Source organism: Mixophyes fleayi, chromosome 8, assembly GCF_038048845.1.
Source record: "Mixophyes fleayi isolate aMixFle1 chromosome 8, aMixFle1.hap1, whole genome shotgun sequence".
Classification (NCBI taxonomy): Eukaryota; Metazoa; Chordata; class Amphibia; order Anura; family Limnodynastidae; genus Mixophyes; species Mixophyes fleayi.
In genome coordinates this window covers 81,473,386-81,480,507 of record NC_134409.1, presented here as the reverse complement: position 1 = coordinate 81,480,507, position 7,122 = coordinate 81,473,386, and the positions used below count along the sequence as shown (strand labels likewise).

Sequence of the window (7,122 nt, the reverse complement as noted above, 5' to 3'; positions counted from 1 at the left end):
GTTCTGATTAGCTTGAGGTTTTGGGTTCTGATTTGTTTTGCCAAAACACCAGACGAAAGGTTTTGGGTTCTGATTTATTTTTAAAAAAGCATAAAAAGTGCTTAAATCCATTTTTTATTTTTTTTCACTCCTACACTATTATTAACCTCAATAACATTAATTTCTACTCATTTCCAGTCTATTCTGAACACCTCACACCTCACAATATTGTTTTTAGGCCAAAAGGTTGCACCGAGGTAGCTGGATGACTAAGCTAAGCGACACAAGTGGGAGGCACAAACACGTGGCAGGATCAGTGGACTTAAACAGCAGTACCACTGGACTTATATGGCAGGATCAGTGCCTTGCTTGCAGTCTCCTAGGTAACGCAAATAATCTGTACAAATATGCACACAGGGGCATGGCCAGTAAAATATGGAACACATACTTTATGGATAAACAATGTCACTACACTTCATGCCGAGAAGCTAACCAAATAGTTTTCTCCATACAAGATACTCCCAACTATTCACTGAAATACCTAGCTTTTATCACCACGTAAATGAACTCAGCAGTCAGATCCATAATAAAGTGTGTCATCACACAAGTCAGGTTCGGGATAGACTCATCACAGTTCAGGTAAATTTAACATGTCCAAACAGATCATTGTGTATCTGTAGTTCTGTCTTGTTTTTAATGTGATTTTTGTGTTTATTAAGCCATGAATTGAACATGACAAGTGTATATGTGCGAATGAGCCTTAAAATCACATATAAAGAGATTACAGATCTGTGTTTAAAGCTTCCCTACAATCTTACATTACAAGAGCAGTGTTATGGTTAGGAATTGGATTTCATAAATGCTTACCTTTTAGTAAATTTACCTCCTTTAAATGTAGTGCTAAAATGACATTGCTTTTATAACCTGTTTGTGTAAAATGTTGTTTTAAGAAAATAGAAAAGAGTTTCTAACCTTCTCGTAGCTTCACATTTATATCATTTGTTTGGTCATTGAACCATCCTGGGATCTCCACCCTGCAGCAGTACGTTCCTTCATCCTCCTCAGTCACCCCAGTGATGGTCAGGGACACGTCCCCCTGTGATATGTTCCCCAATAACTGGTATCTGTCAGATTTCCTCCAGGTCACCCTGCTGCCGTCTGTCCAGATGATCACATTGTTACACTTAGAGGATGGACAGCTGCCCCGTCCCCAGCACATTGTGGTTGTACCACCACTGACAGAATATGTGCAGTGTAATGTCAGGTTACCAATATTTGTCAAGGGGATAGCGCACTACGGGCTATATTAGGTTCAGCAGCGGAATAACAGGATAGTCCAGCCTGGGACCATAAGTGAATACAGAATATTCTACGCTTGAATCTAAATTGTGGAGGTAAAATAAATTGGAAACTAAAATATGACCCTAATGTATAAGGGAAAAAAACCTTTATCAAGGGTTTGATAAAAACATGGGTAGACAACATCAATATTAAGCATAAGTTACAGAATGCACATCTCGTACAAACATTATCTATTCTCAAAGTTCACATATAAAACCTAATTGTGGAGTGCAGGGTGCACTATTGGCAGAAGAAAAGCTGTGATCCAGGATAGGATCAGATAATAGTCTTTAGAGATAGAAGAGGTCCAGCGTGTAAAACTGATGTCCACAGTACACTGGTTAATATACTTGCGCTTTGATGTAATGTCCGATGTGGTGGTTGTTCCTTTGAGTATCCAGTTGAACCACTGCAGGATAGATTGGAAGACGAGTAGTCCTGGCAGTCAATAATGAATTATCCGATGAGGAAATTCAGCAGAGTTTAGTAGTTCAGTGGCAATAATTCTGTTGGCGGTGTGCACGCCAAACCGTAGAGCACACGCTTGCTTGGATGTCCAGAACCAGATGTGCACAACCGGAAGAGGCAGATAAGTGGCAGATAATGTCAGGTTACCATTCATTGATCCTGTCACATGTTCAGCTGCTGCCAGACCTGAGCGGGGAATTTATGCGATCCAAGTCACGCGAGACTTGGACGTCAGAGCCTCATTTTAATTTCGTTTTTTGGCCAGAAATACCCGAACAGTGCTCGGATCCCGTCGGATCCGCACTGTTCGGGTGGGCTCGGATTAGCGCAATCCGAGCCCGCTCATCTCTAATTGTAACACCCCAATTTCTGGGGGCCCTAGAAAAATACCCCTCTTGCCCTTTACTAAAACGGCCTCGTAGACACTTAAAATAAACACAGTGTTTGTAATACAAACTTTCTCAATCATTTCCTCAAGTACTCTACTCAAGACAAATGTTTAACTTTGCACAGGTGAATGGGCCTGGAGTGTTACAGACAAATCTGCAGAATATCACCAGTTGTCCAGGCAGAGGGTTGAGAAGCTTAATTATTTATTATACAATAGAAATTAACATTTATATTACTAAATAAATGCTCCATCGTATTCTGTGTTAACGGAGCAATCCACACCTACTCAGGCCACAAAAAAAAACACAATTAACAAACCAGCTCCTGAACATACACGTGCTCTCTGTTACACAGAACAAAACTGATCATATGTTACATTAAGCATTGGCCCAGCAAGCTCTAGAGCTGAAAGCACCCCGTGGATTAAGTATGGTTACATTCAGGATTTAATTTAAGAAGAAAAAAAATCAACAAGCAATTTTGCTGATTAGTTTTGTTAGCATAAAAACCTGCAGTACCGAACAAAAACAAACACTGCTAATGCTATCAAGATGTAAAAAGATGAGCAAAGCCAAAACAAGCAGCACAGAGAAATCCCTGGGACAGCCAGGGACCTTACCCCCTGCTGACCTCAAATCTACTAAAGTAAACTGCACGTCCATGGACTTCCAGTTTCCCTATAGAAATATCTGAAATAATAAGAGGATTTGCAATCACATCACATATAACACATTATAGGAAAGAAGTATGCAAATTTTGCATACTTCTTTCCTATAATGTGTTATATGTGATGTTTAGAATCAGTGCTTTTTTTCCCATTGAACGCTGGGAACGGCATTCCGGGACCTTTTTTTTGGTCTTTGCGGCGGCTTCTCCGCCGGCCTTTAACACACACAATAAAAAAAAAGAGTAAACAATACCATCTGTCCGGCGCGGCCGCGCCCTCCTCCCTATCTCTATTTACAATGGCTGTCGGGCATGACGTCATCACGCACGTCGCGCCCGACAGTCATTCACGGAGCTGTGAGGAGCAATCAACTAGAAGAGGAGTGCCACGACAGAAAAGAAAACTGAAAAGAAGTGAAGAGGAGAAAGGAGGCAACAGAAAGCAAGGTAAGTTAGAGGAAAAATTGGGCGCCGTTTAAAAGAAAGTGGTCAGAAGAATAAATGGTGACAAAAAAAAAGAAAAAGGCCAGCATGAGAGGGGCGGGCCCGGGGCACAACATAAAAACTCAAGGGGGACCAAAAAATGATTAGGGGCACTGGCACAGCATAAAAACTCAAGGGGGACCAAAAAATGATTAGGGGCACTGGCACAGCATAAAAACTCAAGGGGGGCCAAAAAATGATTAGGGGCACTGGCACAGCATAAAAACTCAAGGGGGACCAAAAAATGATTAGGGGCACTGGCACAGCATAAAAACTCAAGGGGGACCAAAAAATGATTAGGGGCACTGACACAGGTAAAAAATTATTAGGGGCACTGACACAGGATGAAAACTGAAGGGGGACCATAAAATTATAAGGGGCACTGGCACAGGATGAAAGCTGAAGGGGGACATACAATACATATAATACATTAAAGGTATGTTAAGACATGAATATAAAAAAAATAAATCATAAAATATTAACAAGATGTGAGTTCCACCACCTTTTTTTTTTACAAAAAAAGCACTGCTTAGAATTATATATATATATTTTTTTGCAGATAGTGTCTGCTTTTGTTTTTTCTTTATTTTTGCACAATGGCAAACACTTCAAACAGGGATAAGTGTCTATACTATAGTGACTTAGCAGCAGGTATGAGATTCAACAGGGATTCCCACTTCAAAGGCAGCGATGAACTATACTTCTCATCAGTTCTGATGCTACATTCTACTTCTCCCTTCTCTCCTTTATTATTATTATCGTTTATTTGTAAGGCGCCACATGGTTTCCGCAGCGCCGTACACAGTACAAACAGTAGACCATACAGGGCAAAACAGTACAGAACATTAAACATAAAATACCAATACTTCGTAAACTCCGGGCAGGCAAATACAGTAGAGATGGAGTGGAAGAACAGGTATGGAGACAGGAGGAAAGAGGGCCCTGCTCATATGAGCTTACATCCTAAGGGAGGGTGGACAGAATCAGGCACAGAAGGGAGCCAGTGAGGCAAAGGGGAGAACCGAAGAGATGAGAGGTTAAGTGGATAGTTGGTAGGCCTTAAGAAACAGGTGAGTTTTAAGTGCCCGTTTGAAGGAGCACAGGTTGGGTGAGAGACGGATGGAGCGAGGGAGGTCGTTTCAGTGAAGGGGGGCAGCGCGGGAGAAGTCTTGGATTCTAGAGTGGGAAGAGGTGATCAGAGTGGAGGAGAGTCGGCGATCATTGGCTGAGCGCAGGGAGCGGGCAGGAGTGTGAATGGAGAGGAGGTTAGAGATATAAGGGGCAGTAGACTGGGAGAGAGCCTTGTAAGTGGTGGTAAGGAGTTTGCAAAGGATTCTATAGGGGAAGGGGAGGCAGAGGAGGAGCGGCGTGAGAGGAAGATAAGTCTCGCAGCCGAATTGAGTATAGAGCGGAGGGGGGCGAGGTGGGAGCATTGGAGGCCAGTTAGGAGGAGGTTGCAGTAGTCGAGGCGGGAGATGATGAGAACATGGATGATAGTTTTGGTGGCCTCTTGATAGAGGAAGGGACGGATGCCGGCAATGCTACGGAGTTGGAAGCGACAGGCTTGGGCGAGGGATTGGATGTGGGGGGCAAAAGAGAGAGAGGAGTCAAGAGAGACTCCCAGGCAGCGGAGTTGGGTGACAGAGGAGATAGTGGAGTTGTTAACAACAATGGAGAGGTCATGGTGGGAAAGGAATCTGGGTGGGGGAAAGACAATGAGTTCAGTTTTGGAGATGTTAATTTTAAGAAAGCGTGAGGACATCCAGGGGGAGATGGCTGAGAGGCAGTCAGTTACACGAGAGAGGAGGGAGGAGGAAAGATTAGGAGAAGAGATGTATAGTTGAATATCATCAGCATATAGGTGATACTGAAAACTTGAAACCTTTTCCGTTTTACCCCTCCACTGAGGAGCCCAGGTCAAGCCATCACATGCCTCGACAAAATCAGCATATTAAACAGGGGATAGCTTAATTAATCTTGCAGACCTTGGCACCAAGCATTAAGCAGCAATTATACATTCACTGTAGGCTGTGAACAGATGACTTCACTGGGAGCTGCTGCCAGACCTGAGCGGGGAATTTATGCGATCCAAGTCTCGCGAGATCCAACGCGAGACTTGGACGTCAGAGCCTCATTTTGAGTTCGTTTTTCCACCAGAAAAACCCGAACAGTGCTCGGATCCCTTCGGATCCGCACTGTTCGGGTGGGCTCGGATTAGCGCAATCCAAGCCCGCTCATCTCTAGTTTAATGGCTTTGCACATTCCAGTGTGAAAAGATAAGTGGGTCATCTGTGACATCTTCAAATGGCTCCTACTGTGAGACAGCCTGGCTTGGGAGGTAGTTTTGGACACTTGATTAGACTGTGTGGGGCTGATCCCAGCGGGAGATCCTTGCAGGCAGCATGTGAAAGCCTATACAGGTATATAGAAATATGACCTTCAAAGGAAAATGTTGTCATAGTTCATATTTTGGGAAATCTGGGTGTCACTCCATACTGAGGAGCATAAATCACACTAGTGTTGTGAATGACAGGTACGGGTGGTATCCGTGAACAGCTAAAATCACATATCTTGGAAAAGGTATGTCACATTGTCATAATTCCATCATGTTTGGTATTTAAATGTGCGGGAGATTATGACCGGTTTATTGAAGGGGGAGTTATTTCTTTGGGAAATATCTGTGAAGAATTACCCACAAGTCAAGACTTTGGGAATATTTGTGAGCAAAGTATAGTGACACCCAGGGGACATCCCTGCCTCCCTATTAGCATTAAACACTGCCCCTGTGAAGACCATCCCATTTGAGTTTGCTTAAAAACCTGTGTTTTGAAGGGGCAAGGGGTCAGACTTTTTGGGGAAATCAAGTTACATTGATAAGCTGTCCATCTTCCTAGCCAATTCCCCATGGTACAGATTATGCAACTCACGTAAGTGCTATTCTGAATGTAACCCTTTTTATTTTAAACTGTTTTTGCTTGTTATGTCAATTAATTGCTATTCATTATTTTTTTTATCTGTGTGCACTGTATTTTTGTAGATTAAATCTATAACTTAATAAGTTGCGTCCTTGATACCCTAATGAATCCATTAGCCTATTAGAAGAGAGCTTGACCAAGTTATCCCTTGGAATGTCAGTGTTTGATTTGTTGATCATTTGATTAACAAGCTGTGTGTGCTTGCATTTACATTTGTGTAACAGTCTGGAGGTGTGAAGAGTTAACCCTGTGTGTGCTGTTGTGGGTCTTGCTAGTTTGTGGAACTAGAAGCCTGTGTGCCAGTGTGGGACAGTATATTGGGGTCCTATTGCCCATACTCAATAGGTGGTGGCAAAACCTGAAGTGTCTGGGGTTGTGAGAGTGCTGTGTTTGGGGGCGATTCTGTAGGTCTATAACCTGTGTGATAGGTAGAGAGAGACTGCAGGCTGAAATCATGTGTGACCTCATACAGTGAACACCCCAAAGTCACGGCAGCTGGGAGGGAGTTTGTGACTCAATCCTTAATAAACTTTTGTATATCTGTATTGGAAGGAAGGCAGGCCCTTAACACCACACGACAATCTTTATTAGTTGGCTTGTGCGCATTTCCTAAGTCTTTAATGAATTTCTGATATCTGGCCAACTCTTTTCTAGGATCTGGGAAATCAGTCATAATAGAATGTAGTTCAGATCTGGTCCAAGGACAATGAATTGCTACATTCCTGATGGGAACTATATCATCCTTATCCGCTTTCCCATTAGGAACTGCTATTGTGCGAACAGGATAAGCACCAACTGGTTCACTACAGTCAAAATTAAT

At 42.9% G+C, this 7,122-nt stretch overlaps 1 non-coding gene across 1 annotated transcript; it reads right to left on the bottom strand.

The window, feature by feature from the left end:
• Positions 1-544: 544 nt before the first annotated feature.
• On the bottom strand, positions 545-616 carry LOC142100545 (small nucleolar RNA SNORD50). Its single transcript, XR_012678844.1, has one exon. It is a non-coding gene; the product is annotated as a small nucleolar RNA SNORD50 (small nucleolar RNA).
• Positions 617-7,122: the final 6,506 nt, after the last annotated feature.